An 18494-nucleotide genomic window follows, 5' to 3' on the forward strand; every position below is an offset into this window, starting at 1 on the left:
CATTGTGAACGTGAAAATCCAATGAGGGGCCTCTAAGTGGATGCACTCACACAGAGAACCTGTTCTGAGGCCGCTAATTAAATCTAAACAGGCGCTGACATTGATTTGAGAGGTCATTATTGTCCCCTTATGGTCATAGAAGACTCGTATGTTTTACAAGTGGTGTTGGCGAGGGAGCACCGTGAGGTTAACGGTTGAAAACTGCAAAAATCTACAGAACATATATGTAGAAGTAGAGGTACAAAGACATAAGAAAAAGTGAATATTCATTAGTGCATTCTGATTAAAAGAAAGGAGCAAATTAACTTTTAAGAAACCTTTAAATGTTTTTTACTAGGGCTGTCAAAGTTAACGTGATAACGCGTTAACGCAAAATTAGTTTTAAAGGCATTAATTTCTTTAACGCATTAACGCAACTTGCGATTTTTAGGTTGTATTGGGCTCAGTTTTAAAGTGAAACTAGATAAACCTAATGAATCCAATGGTACCGACCATATCATACCAGCTTGTCGTGAAGGAGGTTAAATAACGCTCCAAACTTACGCTGAATTTTGGCGTGGAAAAACCGCCTTAGCCATTTTTTGCCATTTTTGTACCTCTGACAAGATATGTGAATGAAAATGGGTTCTATGGGTACCAACGAGTCTTCCCTTTACATACATGCCCACTTTATGATAATCACATGCAGTTTGGGGTCAAGTCATAGTGTAGTCAACACACTGACAGCTGTTGAGCTTGAGTTTGCCATGTATTTTTTATGCAAAATGCAGTATCTGGACAAAATTTGTCATTGTTTTGTGTTGTTAATTGATTTCCAATAATAAATATATACATACATTTGCATAAAGCAGCATATTTGTCCACTCCCATGTTGATAAGAGTATTAAATACGTGACAAATCTCCCTTTAAGGTACATTTTGACAAAGAATTGTGTGATTAATTTGTGATTAATTACAATTAACTATGGACAATCATGTGATTAATCAAGATTAAATCCATTGACAGCCCTAGAAAAAAGTGAAACATTCTGATTAAAAGAAAGGAGCAAACTTGAACTTTTGAGAAACCTAAAAATGGTTTTACCACCAACTAAACCCCTAAAAAAGTTCTTAAAGTGGTCTCGTCCACCTGCAGCCACTGAGTCCACAATCCATCATGTTCTGATTCAACTGTACTTGCAGAGAGAGAGTTAGTCAGTAAACATTGAAGAGTTCAGTAGGCCAAGACTGAGTAATGCTTCCAGAGAAAGGCACACTGGCGTTCACCTGAGGGAGGAGCAGAACGGCGTGGAGGTGATGCTGCTACTTTTAGTTTCGAATTCAGATCTGCATGAACACAAGAATGGCACTATTAGAGCTGCAAGCATGATTAAACAATAAATATATATTTCTGAGAATTTACACCACATTTAAATAATGATTTACTATCAATAAATCACATACAAATTAGGAATATTGTGGCATTTACAGCCCAGGTTGAATAGGGACATTCTGTATGACAAGAAGCGCATACCATTTAGGGGAAATCCGGTTTTAGAAAAACACAATCTGACAGGTGTTGGATAACCTGGTCACGGTTCAACTCAATTTGAGTTTCAGGTTTGTAGTGAAGGAGGGGAGGAAGGGATATAATCAGAAACTACGGGAAAGGTAGATCCAGAGTTTCAGTTGTCACTGTAATTACCATAACCTCTGACAGCGTTCAGTTAAACTGTGACTGAGCAGCGGCGGGTGTCTCAACCTGCTTTACAGGTACAAACCAGAAAGGAGGAAGACGGAAGTAAAGGGAACCAAAGAAAGGGCTGCCGGGGTTTCACGGAGAGAAAACTCCTGGTAGAGTATCTGTATGACATGTGTTAATAACTCTTATATATCCCACCCCGCGTCCCCTTCTCACCCCGCACAAGGGAGATTTGCTGCGAGGCATCAACGTCCGGGTGACGGAAAGTTCAGATAGGTTTGTTTTCTCCTGCCTGGCTGACAAACCGCATGCAAAGGACACACAAGAGAGACAGCGAATGCATACCTTGTATATACAGTTAAACCAAAGTATGCGTGAGAAGACGTTCAGTGTATATAGAACATGAAACCAAGTGATTCGTTTTTAAAATAGTTTTGCTGTACTGTTTGTATTGTCTGCTGTGTGAGTCACTAAGAAAACTCTTTAGCAAGACTCAAACTGATTTGTTTGAGTAATAACGAAGTTTCCAAGCTTGAGTTAGTTTTTCTCAAAATGAAACCGAGAGGATTAATCACGTCTTCGAGGAAGTGGCGGAGCATCAACGGTTCGGTCACGCCAGGGCAAAACTTCCTTTGTATGTAGTTGCAGTTACCAGACTTTAGCTAGCTCGCAAGCGTGCTATTAAGCTGGAGGCTTGGAAGCCCAGGCCGTATTGATGGGCCCGCTGGAGGGAAGGGAGGCACGGGAGAACCAGAACCAGGACGAAGCGGGGTAAACTGTCAGACCCTGCTGCAGTAAAATGAGAGGTTTTCTAAAGGGACTCTGGTGCTTTGAAACACTACCGCTTTTGTCCACAGGGACCGCCGAGATGAAAGCTCTTCGTAGTAGCTTTAAAGACACAATTACATCTATTGGATAATTACTGCACAAATCGCAATGCACCACAGGGCTTTTTCACTGCAATTTGTATTGTTATTATTTTATCATTATACCACTGACATACCAAATATATCTGCGTTACCTAAGATTATTGCTTTCTTCATTCCGGACTTGATCCGAAGTTTTACTTTCCGCTTTCGCTAGTAAGCTCGGGACCACGTGACGTAAATTTTGTCATCAGAGTGTGTACGCGTAGGCTCTGTGTGGCGTCCGCGTATACCGCCAATTTGTTGCGACTGCGCAGACTTGTCCGGACTTGGAGGACGCGCTCCATATGTGTGCGCGTATCACAGAGGCTTTAGTCAGGGGGTTGGATTGGAGAAAGCAGCGCAGCAAGGTGTTATTGAGAAGGGTGGTGTGTCGCTGTGATTGCTAATGCTAAAGTGATGCTGAAAGATGCAAATTCTACAGCTGAAGCAGGTCCCAAGACTGATATAATGAACTAGAAGCATCAAAGCATTTAGATTTTATACTAAGAAGAAATGTCACATTGACGATAGCATGAAATCACAGCATTTTGAAGCTTTTCATGAAGGCGAAGCTGATGAGATATATAACTGAAATGAGAAAAAAGAAGTTTAAGAAAACGGGGGAAGACTGAGAAGTGTAATTGAAACCATGTATTTCCAACATCCTATTTCTATTTCCCTCTAGAAGTCTGACTTTTTACCGGTCTCATCATGACTGTTTAAATGCTCCCCGCCAGCCGTGGTTGTAATAAAGCTAACTGTATGAACTTATCGTGGTGCTCAGTGGACTTTCCTTGAATGCATTTAAAAAAATAGTTGTTGATTAATATTGTCACACCACTCAACTTTCACACCTGATTAATTGCCAAGTGTGAAAAATACGACAATAACAAACAGCCCGCCATCACGACCAGACGAAGCAAAGAAAAAAAAACTGTTTTTAAAAACGTCTGCCAGCTTGTCCGAACTCTATTTATCCAACTTCTCTTGGTATGTGGGGAGTTTTTCTTTTTCTTTCCCATGGGCCAACAATTACAGGAACATTTTCATCTCCCTGGAATTTAAAAAAAGAAAATACCTCAGAGAAGGAGAGGAGAGGAGCACGTAATGTTGTGAGGGAAAAGCCCTTCTTGTGTGAGGAGAAGAAAACTGAAGGAGTGATGGAGATGGAGATGGATACGATAAAGGCAAGCGAAAAAAAAAAAAAACTGAGGCCAAAAAAGATTGATGAGAAGCAATGAGAGGTGTTTTCCTTTTCTGAAGACTCACTTGCTGTCCTTTTCTCTTCCCTCTCTTTTCTCTTTCCCCCCCTCGGGCTGATCTCTCTCTTGCGTGTTCGGACGGGCTCGAGTCAGTCACAGGTAAAACTGGTCACCCGAGTCCTCCCCTTCATCTCGCCCCACCTCCATCTCCCCTTTTGCTCACCTGCCCCGAGGCAAGCCTCCCCCTCCATCTGGCACCGTGAGTAAGAACAGGAGAAACCACCGGGATGATCCGCAGCATTCTGCACTGATGAAACATTACGTGAAACAATACCCCCACTGTTGAGCCAAAGTTTTCTATGAAACAACTTTTTTTTTTTTTTTTTTCCAGTTGATTTACAGCGACATTGTTCCAAAATGAACCCGTGTATGCCATTTGACAATCCAAACTTTTGTTTGTCCCACTGCTCTCGGCGCTTGGCGACAATAGGGCCAGCTCTCAAGGTTAAGCTGCAGATGTGTTAATGTGCTAAGACCGTGTGATCGGGCTTTTTAAGACATTTGAAGAAACAGCCGAGTGAATAGCAGAGGAAGAAAAGAAAAGGGAAGGGATGAAAGAGGAGGAAAAAGCTCATTTCTGCTGACATGGACGGGCTGCTTAAAGGGGACAGCGAGCCAGGGCAGCAGAGAGTGACAGAGCTACAATGGAAACACAATGGAAACTCTCCTTCCCCCAACGCCAGCCATCTCCCCTCACTGGCTTTTTTATCCCGCTGTCGCCCCTGCCAGGCGACTAACGCGGGCCAGGCTTGTTCAGCAGAGCCGCAATAAGACAACACTAATAAACGCCAACTGGGGGGAAAAACAACAAACAGCTTACACTTTCAAATTTTACACTGAACTAGTCAGGGCTAATTCCTCCTCCAATGTTTAGGGGAAAACACCAACCCTCACTAACCCCTTCCTCTGTCTCTCAAAACTATCCCATCCCAACCCCAACCTGTTTATCCACTGTCAACAATACACGGCCTGCCGTTGGAGCGAGGCACCTGCTGCTTCCTGGTTCACGGCTGGTGATCGGGAGGCGTTCAGATAAACAAACTCCGTCTCGTTTGGTTCGAAGTGTTGACAGCGACGCATTCCCGCTTTTCATCTGCTCTTCTCTTACGCAACCCCACGCTGCACTGGCGCTCTGCAATGCTTTTTTTTTTTTTTGACAGATTGGTTTCCCTCGCCGGGGTTAAGCATATTTCTGTGTGTATGTGTGTGTCTGTCTTTGTGTGGCTTTACTTTGCTTATTCTGCAGCTTAAAAATTGCTTGCGCAGGCACCATTAAGTGCAGCGCTCCAGAGCCTTCCCCCCGGAGCAGCAGCGAGATGAACTGTTTATCTGTCTATTACAGTAGAAACCACACCCACCCTTATATTATCACCAGTAAGGCCCTGATGGAAGAATTTCTCCAGTAAACAACGCTACCGTAGCTCAGGTGAATCATCAAAGACACCAGAACCTGAGGGCCTCGGGTAAACCACAAATCAAAAATGACTTTAAAGACTGTCTTTAGTAATGGAAAGCAGAGCTCATGTTTATTAGTTTAATCTTGAGGAGATACATTTAAGGCCGTAGATCATCCAAAGAAGTTTGATGGTGGTTTCTTTGTCCGTCTGCTTTGTATGACTGTCACTAGAGGTCAAAGTCTATTAGCGGCATTCTTATCTCCTCCTCGCCGTTTAGACTGCACTTAACTAAATTAGAGGCCACACACTCCTGCCTCCATCCTTCCTCAAGTTCGTCTACTGTCCCGGCCTCTTCAGACTGCGCTGTATAACATGAGGCCTGAGCTTCAATCAATATGAACCACATGGTTCAGCTTGGGCAGCTTGGTAGCATAATGTCACAGCATCCCAGTAAGCATTGATTTGGTCCAGCAATAATCCATTAATATTGAGTATGTCTGGAACATAGTTTTGAAATGACTCTTTTTCTCACGGCCATTCTCGACTGAAGAAATGTTTTCAGGAACCTTTTAAAGAAGTCGGGAACTTAACATTTCAGCAGCAGTTTCCTGGTTCCAGTTTTGGTTCCTGGGTCATAGTCACAGTTGCTGCTTGCCTGATTGTTGCTGCTCTTGTCATAGACTATATCATCGAGAACTTTATTGGATGCATACACTCTTTGGTTTTAAATGTGGTGTGTCATGTTAACACCATGCTATAAATGGAACGTGCCACAGGTACGACACCTTCAACCACAGGTGCTTTCCCTGTGCACGTTCGTTTTTCATTCAGAACAATTTACTTTCTTTTCCCGTGATGATATCAATGTGCACGCAGCATCAGCCTCAGGTATCCAGTCGGAAAGCAGACGGTCCGCGAGGGAAAGTATCAATGGAGTAAAGTAAAAAAACAAAACAAAAATTCAATTAACGTTAGTCCAACGTAGTTTTAAAATGATTTTCCATATGTTGTCATGTATGAAAATACCCAAAATGAACACTGTAAGCGGACTACTTGATTACTATTAGTGAATTATTTAAACAGCGTTTGTATAGGAATGATTCTGTCCCGAGATTTTTGATCAATATAAGCGGTTGATCACTGTAACCGTGATCACTATAAACTGATTCCACTTTACTGTTTTTTTACAAATTTATTATTAATCCCTGATGATCCACTTCAAGTGTCTTACCAAAAAAACAAAATTTTACAAGATTACATTTGAATACATCATGATAACGTTATAATTTACCTTTGCCCAATTCTCATTTTTACTGAATAGAGCTTGAACACATCACAACGTAACTCAAAGCAACCTCCGTGCTGCCCAACGGCTGCTAACAGCTAACGTGTTGAATTTCTCATGAGACTGAAAGCAAATCTTTCGTGCATTGGACCTAAATGTGCAGAATCTTCCCTTTTTACTATTGTTGTTCTGTCTTCTTGCACCATAGAATTAGCTCTTGATTGCAGTAATCTATTTAAAGTATAAGCTCACGTGCTAACATGACTTGCTCAGCCTGCCAGAGCTAAAGGTGGGACTGACAGGTACTGACATTGATGCTGCTTCAGGCAACAATTCACACTGGGAGGGCAGGCAATCTGTTCAACTATTTATCATAAATGATTGTGTCAAAATCTTTTTATCTTGGCAGATGGGGCGTATATTTTAAAATTGTCAGTAATTAATCTTTTTTTTTAATTTTCCAAAATGAAATGGGACACAGAAAAAAAATAATGAGCAAAAGATATTTGACATAACTTTTCTAATGGTTTTTAACTTCCACGACTGTCACATTCATTCACATGATATAATGTATTTTAAACATTTCCTGACATGTTGTGGGCCTGCTCCATACAGTCAGGCCGTTAGACTCCCAGGCAGCGAATGCATGTGAACTGCAGTGCTTGTGAAATCATGTCATAACGCAAATATCGGCCGCTATTAAACATTAAACTGCAGGGCTCCATGGTGATGTGATCACAGACCATCCATGACCTCTTGCCAGAACCGCCGCCGGTCTGTACGTGCCGCAGCGGTCAACCCAGGCCAGCATTACCTCAGGAAAGAGATTTCACTATGAAAACACCAGCCGTCTCCGCTGGCTGCCTCCAGTACAAACACTCCCAGGGCTCCCAGAGGGAGGTGGGGTGGCTGTGGGAGCAGAGCGGGGCTAAAAGAACATGGGACAGTGGCAGGGGTAGAGGGACAATTTGCATTAGGGAGGGTGAAACGGACTCCTTCAGTCCTTGTAAAGCATTGAGCAGTACATAAAAACATGGTCGATCATCACACTGATTGTGTAAGACGGCTCAGATTGCATCAGTGTGATCTGCAGCTGCAAGTTCTGCAACTGTTTAACTGGCACATTTTGTCTTTTTATTCGCTGCTTTGGCATCGCCTCTCAGTATTACAAAATCTAATGAAACAAATCATAACTCAGCTGCAAGCACGAACTGAATACAAAACTGGCGGTCCTAAATTTACTAAATCAACATCATCAGTATGGTCTAGGTTGCATATGATGTCACTATGCAACGTATCCTCAGGCAAAGGTTCGTATGATATCATACGAAAAGTTCTTTGTTATTCTTTTGTACACTTTCCTACGAATGTCCAGCAACACGTGTCAATTTCCGCTCGTTTCATGCATACAGTCTTTTCAAAATAAACTTCTGTATTCACAGGAAACAACTTGGTTAGGTTTAGGCAACAAAACTACTTAGTTAGGTTTAGGAAAAGATCGTGGTTTGGCTTAAAATAACTACGGAAATGGCATTACTTAAGTACACAAGTTGCATGACGAATAAGTCAATATTTGGGTTAAAATAACTACGGAAGTGGCGTTACTTATGTACGGAAGTTACGTAATTTCTGGTTTCACACGAGACACAAACAGCAGTCTCATGGGCGAAAGTCTGGTGTTTTTTCACGCACCCATCCACCCCGACCTCCTCCCTACGTGTAGTTTGTCACTCTTTATGCTTCCTGATTGATTAAATACACATTGGTTTTGTGGGATTTACAGTGCATTGCTTTTTTTTTTAGGTATAGCTCTGAACGAGAACAGCGTGTACTATCTCTTGAAACAAGGAAGTGCATAAATCTTAATCCATCCGTTGACATCTGATTATCATGACCGTGACGGAGCTCTCTGCTTTCTCAGCTTTGTAGGAAATAAGGTGTGTTTTTTTGGATCTCATCTTGTTGTTCACACATAGTTCTCTATCCAGTGTCATGACCTGAGAACATTGGTTTGTATGATTTTGAAATTCTCAAGGTAATCTTCTGGAACAGTATTGGACTCTGCATATGGCATATGGAGGTGCTGGGTATCCCTTTTTTCACATCAGATATAAGAAATACACATTTTCCTGCTTAAAGTCAGGTGATAAACTGAGTTTTTTTCAAGTTAAGATGTATTTACAACCTTAAGTTGCATCAATTTTGCACAAAAAAACAAGTTTTTAGTGTGTCGACGGTGAGAGAACCGTCACACACATCTTTATCACATGTTTGTTTCCAGATTAAACATCATAACTAAGATTAAATTGGTTTGTTAAAGCTGCAGGACAACCATTTGTTTGTCTGTTGTCTTTTCAGTTTAGTTTTCTGACACAATAGTGTGTAGAAGCAACGATGTCTATCGGCCAACTTGGAAAACCCACATTTTGGAAGTTCCCAACAACCCATGAAAACACCTTATGCAAATGGGAGCCTGGCACCTCGAGTGTATTATTACAGCCGATCAACTAAACGTTCCCCAGTGTCGGTCAGTGCTTCTGCAAAATCTGGACAAATCTGCAGGTGTTCACACTTCTCCAAACAGTTAATTTATTATCAGAGATGCTTAAGGCTCTTTATGAAATCCATCGGCCACAGACGAGGAGCGAGCAGAGAGATATCGACCCTCCAGTGAGACGGCCACATGAATTAAGTCTCTAATGAGATATGAGGGAGATAGTCAGCGAGGAGGAGATAGAAGTCATGTTTTTGTCACTTCCACCATCATTTCTCCCACTTCCTGGGGTGCTGCAGATAACCAGCCCGGATTGGCTATGGACTTATTTACCTAGTAAGGGTTGTCTGATTGGCCCAAGGGAGACAATGGCATGTGTAAACAGCCCCGGGGCTCTGGACAGCCGACCGACACAGCAGTCCCTTTGTTAGTTAGGTAGCTACTCTAACTGTTGGCAGTCGACTCATGCATGATCACACACGCACTCACTGGTTGCAGTTAGGTTGGACTTACATGGGGGTTTTTTTTAAGGGTAAAAGCTGCCAATAAGCAGTCACCTGGGCCAAAATCGTTAAAGCTGAGCAGTATCAAGAGCTAATTCAGTCTTGCACAACATTAGGAATTCTTCAATAAAGTGCTGGTAGTGTACAGGACACATCAATAATCAAAAGGTCGTTTTCAAACTGACATAAAAAAAATACAGACCACTTATTAATTTCAATGAAACCAGTGTGTTGTCACGGCGGGAGTCATGACTCAGAGGCTCCAGTGAAAGTGTTTACCTTGTGATTGTTGAGCGGGAGCGTAACATGATTGGTATGAGAACTTTTCAGAGTTGTAGTACTATGCTATGGTGTTATTTGAAACCAAAGTGCAGTGTTTAGGCATCTGATAAGCCTTCAATCTCATGGATCTGTTTCTCAAACTGGACTTCCTGGATTTTATTTTGTATAGGGATGTTAATAATTAACCGATATTAAGAATATTTACCAATTAATGCTATCAGTTAAACGGTTTAAAACGCATATTAAAAATTAAACAAAAATCTGAGCAACTCAGAGGAGCGGCTCGTCACTTAAAAGAGAATAGCTGGTCCACCTTAACAGTCCACCTTAAGTGAGCCGGTGTTGTCACTAACTTCGGGGCTAACCCTCTTCACTTTAACCAGCGGACAGCAAGCAAGACACGGGAACTTGGCTTGGGTCTTGAGGAATTGTATCATTTATTCACCGACAAATAAACTGTATACACACACTACACTGCTACGTTCACAGCTATAACGTTACTGCTAACTTCGTACTCACCATCACACATGTAATCACTGAAGAAATAAGAACAAAAAAACTTTCAAAGTAGAATAAATTAATACTCATCCCTAAAAAAGTATGCAAAGATATAAAGCGGCAACATCTGTTCTGAGATTTCAACTTCTTACTCAGTTTATTAAAAGGTGATTAACGCCTGACTTGGCCCAGATATAAAAGGAGTGGTACTCAACACACTCTCTTCAAACACACCTTTTGCAGATGGTGCCAAGATCATGTCATCAAACACAGCTTAGCTAATGCATGTCCCCTGGCACTGCAGCCAAATGAGCAGCATACAAACACCTGTCTGCTCTACTTTTCTGTGGATTTGTGATGCGGCTAAGAGGTGCCAGTCAGCTATCAGTCGGTTTACTTTCGCGGATCAGGTGATTTGGCTCCGAGTGTTCGTTCGCTGTGAAGAGCGGTGAAGCCTTCTTGCGGCGTTGGGTAAACCCCAGTGACAGTTTGTGGATGCAGGCCCATGCAAATGTGCTGCTGCCATGGGAGGTTTCGACAGGTGAGTTCCAGTTTCGCCCGAGGCTGGGTGGAGACGGCTGTCCGTTACTCAGGGCCAACCAGGGGACAAGGCTGTAAAACATGTCCTGAGAGCCATGTGGTGAAGCAGAATACATGGAAATACACCCCGAAGGTACTACAGATGGAGGGATCTGATGGAAAACATTTGACGTCTGACAAATAAGGGGAGGGTTGAAGAATTGGAACAAATTTTCATTTTAAACGTTCTGCACAACAAGCCACCCTCAATGACTTTTATCCAGCACTGTTGTGTTTCAGAATGTGAAGAGAAAGACGGTACGTTAAACTAATACTTCACCCACAAAACGATAATTAGTATATCAATAACTCACCCCGTGTTAACCTTCAATTCTTGAAGAAAACTTTGTTTATCTCTTATGCCTCCACGGTGAACAAAGCATCAAAAAAACTGAGAAAAGTCTTTAACAACAGCAAAACTATTTCAAAACATCAGTTTGCAAACTCTCAAACAGCTCGTGCAGTATAATCCCAGTCTCATTTATCCAGTCGTATGCTCATTACTACTAAAACCTGACTATTTAAAACACTTCCACTTCTGTAATCTGTCTCACGTTTGCGTGCTACTCGTCCGTTCGTGTCTGGACGAGTCCGAAATGTTTTATTAGTAAGGTTTTAGTGAAGAGACAGGCCTCCATTTGCTTCAATTGATCAAGACTTGTTTCTGTTTTTTGATGTTGCGTTCACCATGGAGGCATGCAACAAAAACAACGTTTTCTGAATGGCATTAAAAAAAAGTCTTAAATCTAACTTGCTTTAAGCTGTAGGAATCCTGTTACTGTTGCAACTTAGTCGACTAAATAGCTCTTTGACTATAACTACTGCACAGGAGAAGTCATGCAACTAAGTTCCACTTTTGCACATAAACATTTACTTTAACTATTTTCTGAAAAATCTTATCTTTGCCTACTTTAACTCGAGGTAATTTTACTTCTGCTTAAGTAAACTTTAAGAATTTAACTGTGTTTTTGCATGAGTAGGATAATTTAGTATTCTTTCCTCCACTGGCAGCAACATATTTCACTCATGCAACCTTCCATCCTCCCTAAAATATTCCCCCTCCACTTCTGTTTAACCCAAATCCTTCGGGCCGTGCCTCAAGTCTTCCCTGAAACACGTCACCTCACACTCTTCGTGGCCCTCTCAGGTCGTCATTCATTCCCTCTGACACTTTCTGTCATAGACTGAGGTTTCTGCCTCCCTAAGTGAACCTGTGAACTTTGTGCCACCTCCATTACTCCTAGTAGTGCCTAAAAGCAACTTCTTAAAGCCCTGTGTTTTTTCACAACCATGCTGCATAAATCAGACATAAATCAGTTTATTCAGAGTAGGGCTGTCAATCAATAAAAAATTTCAATAATGATTAATCGCACTTGTTGTATCTGTTCAAAATGTACCTTAAAGGGAGATTTGTCAAGTATTTAATACTCTTATCAACATGGGAGTGGACAAATATGCTGCTTTATGCAAATGTATGTACATATTTATTATTGGAAATCAATTAACAACATAAAAAAATGACATATTGTACAGAAACCCTCCCAGGTACTGCATTTAGCATGAAAAAAACGCTCAAATCATAACATGTCAAACTGCAGCCCAACAGGTATCAACAGCTGTCAGTGTGTCAGTGTGCTGACTTTACTATGACTTGCCCCAAACTGCATGTGATTATCATAAAGTGGGCATGCCTGAAAAGGGGAGACTCGTGGGTACCCATAGAACCCATTTTCATTCACACATCTTGAGGTCAGAGGTCAAGGGACCCCTTTGAAAATGGCCAGGACGGTTTTTCCTCGCCAAAATTTAGCGTAAGTTTGGAGCATTGTGTAGCCTCTTTCGCGACACGCGAGTATGACATGGTTAGTACCGATAAATTCCTTAGGTTTTCTAGTTTCATATGATACCAGTATCTTCACTCTAGCTTTAAAACTGAAATGAGTGACGTCAAAACAAATTTTCCCTGATTCAGAGACATAAGAGAAGGTTTGGATGCGTTTTTTCCATGTGCACATAAACACTTTGAACATTCAAACTCATCTGTTGACGAATCTCTCATCATAGCGGCGGCAAGCTCCCAAGCCTGTTGCAAGTCTGTGTGTGTTTGTGTGTGTGTGTATGTGTGTGGGAAGAGGGTTTAGGCACGTTGTCTGCTAGGCCGTCCAAGAAGCCCCAGGGCACCTCAGTAAAAGAGATAATTATCTTTTATCTGCTATGTTGTGACGGGAGATTATGGTTCAAATTTACGATTGTTAAGGAGACAATGCAACGCGAGGCTGCTCTTTTCAAAGTGGCGAGGGGGTCTCGAACAAGTGAGAGAACTCCCACAATGCCGCGGCAGCTCATCCCTCATGTTTCAGGCTTCAGGTCTTTGGAAACAAAAGGGAAAGGATAAGAGCAACAACAGCCATTTACTTTCTAAAAGGACTATAGTAATCCTATAATATATTTAGGGAGGGTGCTATATTATCTTGTATGGGTATCAAAGTGATATTGAGAAAGATTGAAGATACCACAGACTCCAGTAACATCCCAGTTTGCTCGCTATGGAGCATAAAAATACTCTTAAAATACCCTTAAATTAAGCCTTAAATTACTATAATATCTATATAGTGTCCCTGCAGAGACTTGAAGGTTCTCTGTTGGACTCCAAAGTGAATGTATAGCATCTTTATCACAGTTCGGAGTAGTTTTTACACTATAATGTGTCGCAATAACATTTGTATGATATAAGGAAAGTAACCTCTATGGCACATTTAATATTATAGGAAAAATATTTCACGTATATTTAGTCTGATGGCAGCATATTTTGCTTTTTGATTCACTAGCCATTGCTAGCTGTTGAGTTAGAAGAGAAGATTGATACCACTCTTCGTGTCTGTACGTTAAAAATGAAGCTGCAGCCAGCAGCAGTTAGCGTAGCTTAGCATAAAGACTTGAAACAGGTGGAAACAGCTAGCCTAGCTCAGTGCCAAAACCAGAGAGTGAAGATGGGTTTTTGAGGGGTTATGCGCCAGACCTTTTTCGTGGCCGGGTGCAGTGATTTCAGTTTTTGTGCGGAGTAAACAAACGAGTTATAGCATGTTAATTAGAGCGCTCCAGAGATGCTGGTACTCCGATGTTTGGCCGTAGTCTGGGCCGGGATTGCCTCCACATGGCTCTCACCTCTGACTTCACAAGAAAACATGAAGGTGGCTGAGACAAAATCACGTTGGCTAGCAGTACGCTAGGGAGACCTGGCTTCCGCGACGGCGTTATCGTTATCAGCGGTAACCGCCGTATGAGCGTCGCTCTCTCGCGTGGACGCCCAGCTCGGGTAGTTCGCAGTGCAGAGCGGCGGCGATTAAGCTAGCCAGTGGGACATGAACACGAAGGGAGTGAGGGGAAGAAACTGGGAGGGCCAACAGTTACAAAGGAAGGGACTCACATGCACTAACATGGACACGCCGCTGGCCCGACTACATAGATAAAAGAACAGAGAAGCTCTGGTTACAACACACACAGAGGGCGAGCGACTTCATTCTAGACAACCATTCACACTCACATTCACACCTACAGGCAATTTAGAGTCAACAATTAACCTGCATGTCTTTGGACTGTGGGAGGAAGCCGGAGTACCCGGAGAAAACCCACGCTAACACGGGGAGAGCATGCAAGCTCCACACAGAAGTGCCCCAAGCCGGATTCGAACCTGCGACCCTCTTGCTGTGAGGCGCCAGTGCTAACCACTTTGGTAATAAGCGAATACCATTACATATTTCCCAAAAAGTCAAACCATTCCTTTAACAATAAAGAGTGGTATATTCCTAATATGTATCTGCCTCTGGCTGCACCATTCCTTCTCTTGATGTCTTGGGCATCACTTTAATAATAATAGGCTAATAATAGCTTGCATTTTTAGAGCGCCTTTCAGGAGACCCAAGGACGCGTTGCACATATAGGCAGGCACACGAGGCATGAGTTTGTAATGAATGAAGCTCTGGCAAGTTGGTGAAGTTTGACGGGTTAAAAATGGAATGATTTGGGGTTTTGTTTAGGAACAGACACCAAATAGAAGACCAAACTTCCATGCGCTTCTTACCAGCATTTGCGTACATCACAGCTCGTGAACCCGAGCTGTCAGAAAATTTCCACTGAAAAGTCGTGAATATAATGCAAGTGTATCATTCAAATGGACTCTTCTTGTGAAAACACAACCTTCCTCGGAAACTGACGCAAAAAAATGCAAAACACGTATGCAAATTTGAATGCTAAATAACAAAGCACAGAGTGTGATAAATAATGATGTTTCTTCGCATCAAACTTTTTTTTCATCAGTTCATTCATGCCTTTATTAAATCAAATTACAATTGAAGAGCAACTATATCAGTGGTGAGTTCCAGCCCACATACAGTACAAACTTTTCACTGTGACAGACATTGACTGTCACAGACACAACTAGACATTTTCACCCACAACACACATCTGGCTGCCCCACATATGACCACAGTGACACAGTTTGCATTTCGAGATAGAATTTGGATGATAAAGGTGAATTTTTAGCATTCAAATTCCTCCATCATGGTGACCCCGAGTCTGACCTGACCTCTGCTGACGGTGACAGCAGGCGCTGCCTGGATGAAGATGGACTATTCCTTAGAGCCGATTACACCCACAAATCTGTCATCATCCTCACCTGAAAGACGAGAGGCAGACGCAGGAAGAGAGAGAGACAGACGGACGGAGAGAGAGACAGAGACAGAAATAAGTGGTTTGTGACGATGATGATGGAGGAAAAGAGATCACAGAGAGTTCGTCAGTCCGTATTCGTCCTCACCTGAGCCCGCCGCCGCACATCCACTCACCCTTGGCAGACGTCCACAGCCAAACGCCAGAGGGAAAGAGGTCAGCCAGAGGCCATGGGGTCCCACCACGGGGCAAAGCGCTCCTCAATCCCTCTGTACACACACACACTATTCCCATTCTCATCCCACATGCCCCCTTGACCTCACTATTAAAACACAGGAGCAAATCTCCCGATTGGTCACAGAGGCTCAGAAACAAATGACGCCAAATACCTGACTTCTGTATGGCCTTTTTCTGCAGGGAGGCATGAGAGGGCTGCAGCTGCATTCCACTTGTGCAAATATATTCTGATATTGGAAATGTGGTTTCCAACAGTCCACATGATTTTTGGGTATAGGGAGATCTGTTTGAGTTGTGTGGAGTTTACAGGCTATATTTCAACAATAGCTACCAGAACAAATAGCGTGTGTTATGTAAGAGAGGATTGACTTAATGAGACTGATGATGTGCAGAAAAGAAACAAATTAGCAAATTAGTTTTAACGCCTCTAATTTCTTTAACGCAACTTGCGGTTTTTAGGTTGTAGCGGGCTCAGTTTCAAAGCTAGAGTGAAGATACTAGTATCATATGAAACTAGAAAAACCTCAGGAACCCATTGGTACCAACTATGTCATACTAGCTTTTTGCAAAGGAGGCGAAACTTAAAATAAATTTTGGCGAGTAAAAACTGGCATTGGCAATTTCAAAGGGGTCCCTTGACCTCTGACCTCAAAATATGTGAATGAAAATGGGTTCTATGGGTACCCACGAGTCTCCCCTTTACAGACATGCCCACTTTATGATAATCACATGCAGTTTTGGGTAAGTCATAGTCAAGTCAGCACACTGACACACTGACAGCTGTTGATGCCTGTTGGGCTGCAGTTTGCCATGTTATGATTTGAGCATATTTGTTATGCTAAATTCCGTACCAGTGAGGGTTTCTGGACAATATTTGTCATTGTTTTGTGTTGTTAATTGATTTCAAGTAATAAATATATACATACATTTACATAAAGCAGCATATTTGCCCACTCCCATGTTGATAAGAGTATTAAATACTTGACAAATCACCCTTTAACGTACATTTTAATAAAAAGATTAAAAACAATGTGAGATTAATCGTGATTAAATATTTTAATCAATTGACAGCCCTAAAAGAAACCCATCTGGTTAACTTGTGGCTCAATTATGTAACAATATAGTGGATACTTTCTTTCTTCTTGATATAAGCACCTCGTTATTTACTCTTGCCTTCCGTCCGAGAAATGTATCTGAATGTTATCAATCGGTAGCAGCTTTAGGATAAAAGGTTAAATATCTTTGTTTAGGATGTTAGTGGGCTTTCACTGGTAAACACCTGCTGAAAAGTAAAGATTCTCGAAAGTCTTGACTTCACACTACTATCACTACATTGCGGCAAATACTTTTATTTACATCTGCAACATAGCAGAGGAATAGCAGCCAACACTCTTTGTTGTTGTACATGGAAATAAGTTATATTTTATATTATTCTGTGTTGTTATCATGCTTCAGTCTTATGCATTAAACCTTGTTTTTCTTAAATGCTTTTTATAGTTTGTTTTAATATATTTCTTGTTATAATTTTTGTCTTTGCGTGCCCAGGACTATGATTTTTCTTTTGTTGTTTTGTTATAATATGAGTAAAATCAAGTCAATTCATTGTAGCAAATAACTGAATCATTATATTCAATACCCACTGGGCAATTTGACGTTGAAGATATGTTAAATAGATGTATATTATACTTCTATTTGTCTGTAGACGTTTAGTTTTAGATTAAAGTTTTTCAAAAGTGAAAGTTTAGTAGACGTCTAGCCTTAGCCTCGGCGTTGTTTCAATCTGTGAATATGTGTATATGACAAAACGCGGGGGTGTGCAGTGCTTATGTTAAATATTTACAGGGTTTTATGAATTTTTTAAATCTGTAATGATGCTTTTAACATATAAAATATGGGCTATATGTAGCCAATAAATCCTGTGGTCTATATCAGAGCTAAAGCATAGAGGCGATGTGGAAAAGACGTCTATTTTCATCATCTATTGCTATATTTAACTTTTAGTTGTTTTACTGTTTATCTTTCTATGTTTTTTAGTCACCTGCCTGTATGGTAGTATGGTTTTCAGTGTATTATCTGAAAAAACAAAGCTATAAGGTCACTTTCTTTCCCTCCTCACTGCCACGTGTCACATGTTGACTGTCGTGCATTGTGTGCGATGTGGTCAGTTTTGTTTGTGGTCTTAAAACCCAGAACTATTTGATGTGTGGGAATCCTGAGCAGAGCTGATAACTTCCGGGTTCATAGAATTAAAACATGGAGGAAGCTCCTGACACTGGTGTGGTTAATGCAGCGGTCGAAACCAACAGAGTTCCTCTTATTTTCCAGATGAATCATTTCTCAGCAGCAGAGGTGATGCATGACGCAACGGAGGTGAACTAAAAGTGTTCATTAATTGACGTAATTGACAAGTTTATCTGAGTTTTTTGTTCATTTTTAAGGTCTAGAATGACATATGTGACTCTATTTTTGCTTTAAAAATTCATATTTGATCACGTTTCAGCATCTCATTGATACAAGAAGCTCGATAAACGATCATAAGTCAGAGGAAATGCCTGAAATTATGCATTTCCTGATGAATCGTCCTCGCTAAATGAACGCTAGATGTCTGATGTGTGTGTTGCATGTCGGTCGGTGTGTATTTATGTATCAGTACGTTGAGACAAAAGCCCCTTCAGCCCTCGGTGCCTGTGTGGCCCGCCG

General features: G+C 41.6%; 1 long non-coding RNA gene across 1 annotated transcript in view; it reads left to right on the plus strand.

The window, feature by feature from the left end:
- Positions 1 to 18494, plus strand: part of LOC119482707 — a 307476-nt gene that overhangs the window by 210639 nt on the left and 78343 nt on the right. The gene's annotated exons all lie outside the window — the stretch shown is intronic.

This window comes from Sebastes umbrosus, chromosome 23, assembly GCF_015220745.1.
Source record: "Sebastes umbrosus isolate fSebUmb1 chromosome 23, fSebUmb1.pri, whole genome shotgun sequence".
Taxonomy (NCBI): Eukaryota; Metazoa; Chordata; class Actinopteri; order Perciformes; family Sebastidae; genus Sebastes; species Sebastes umbrosus.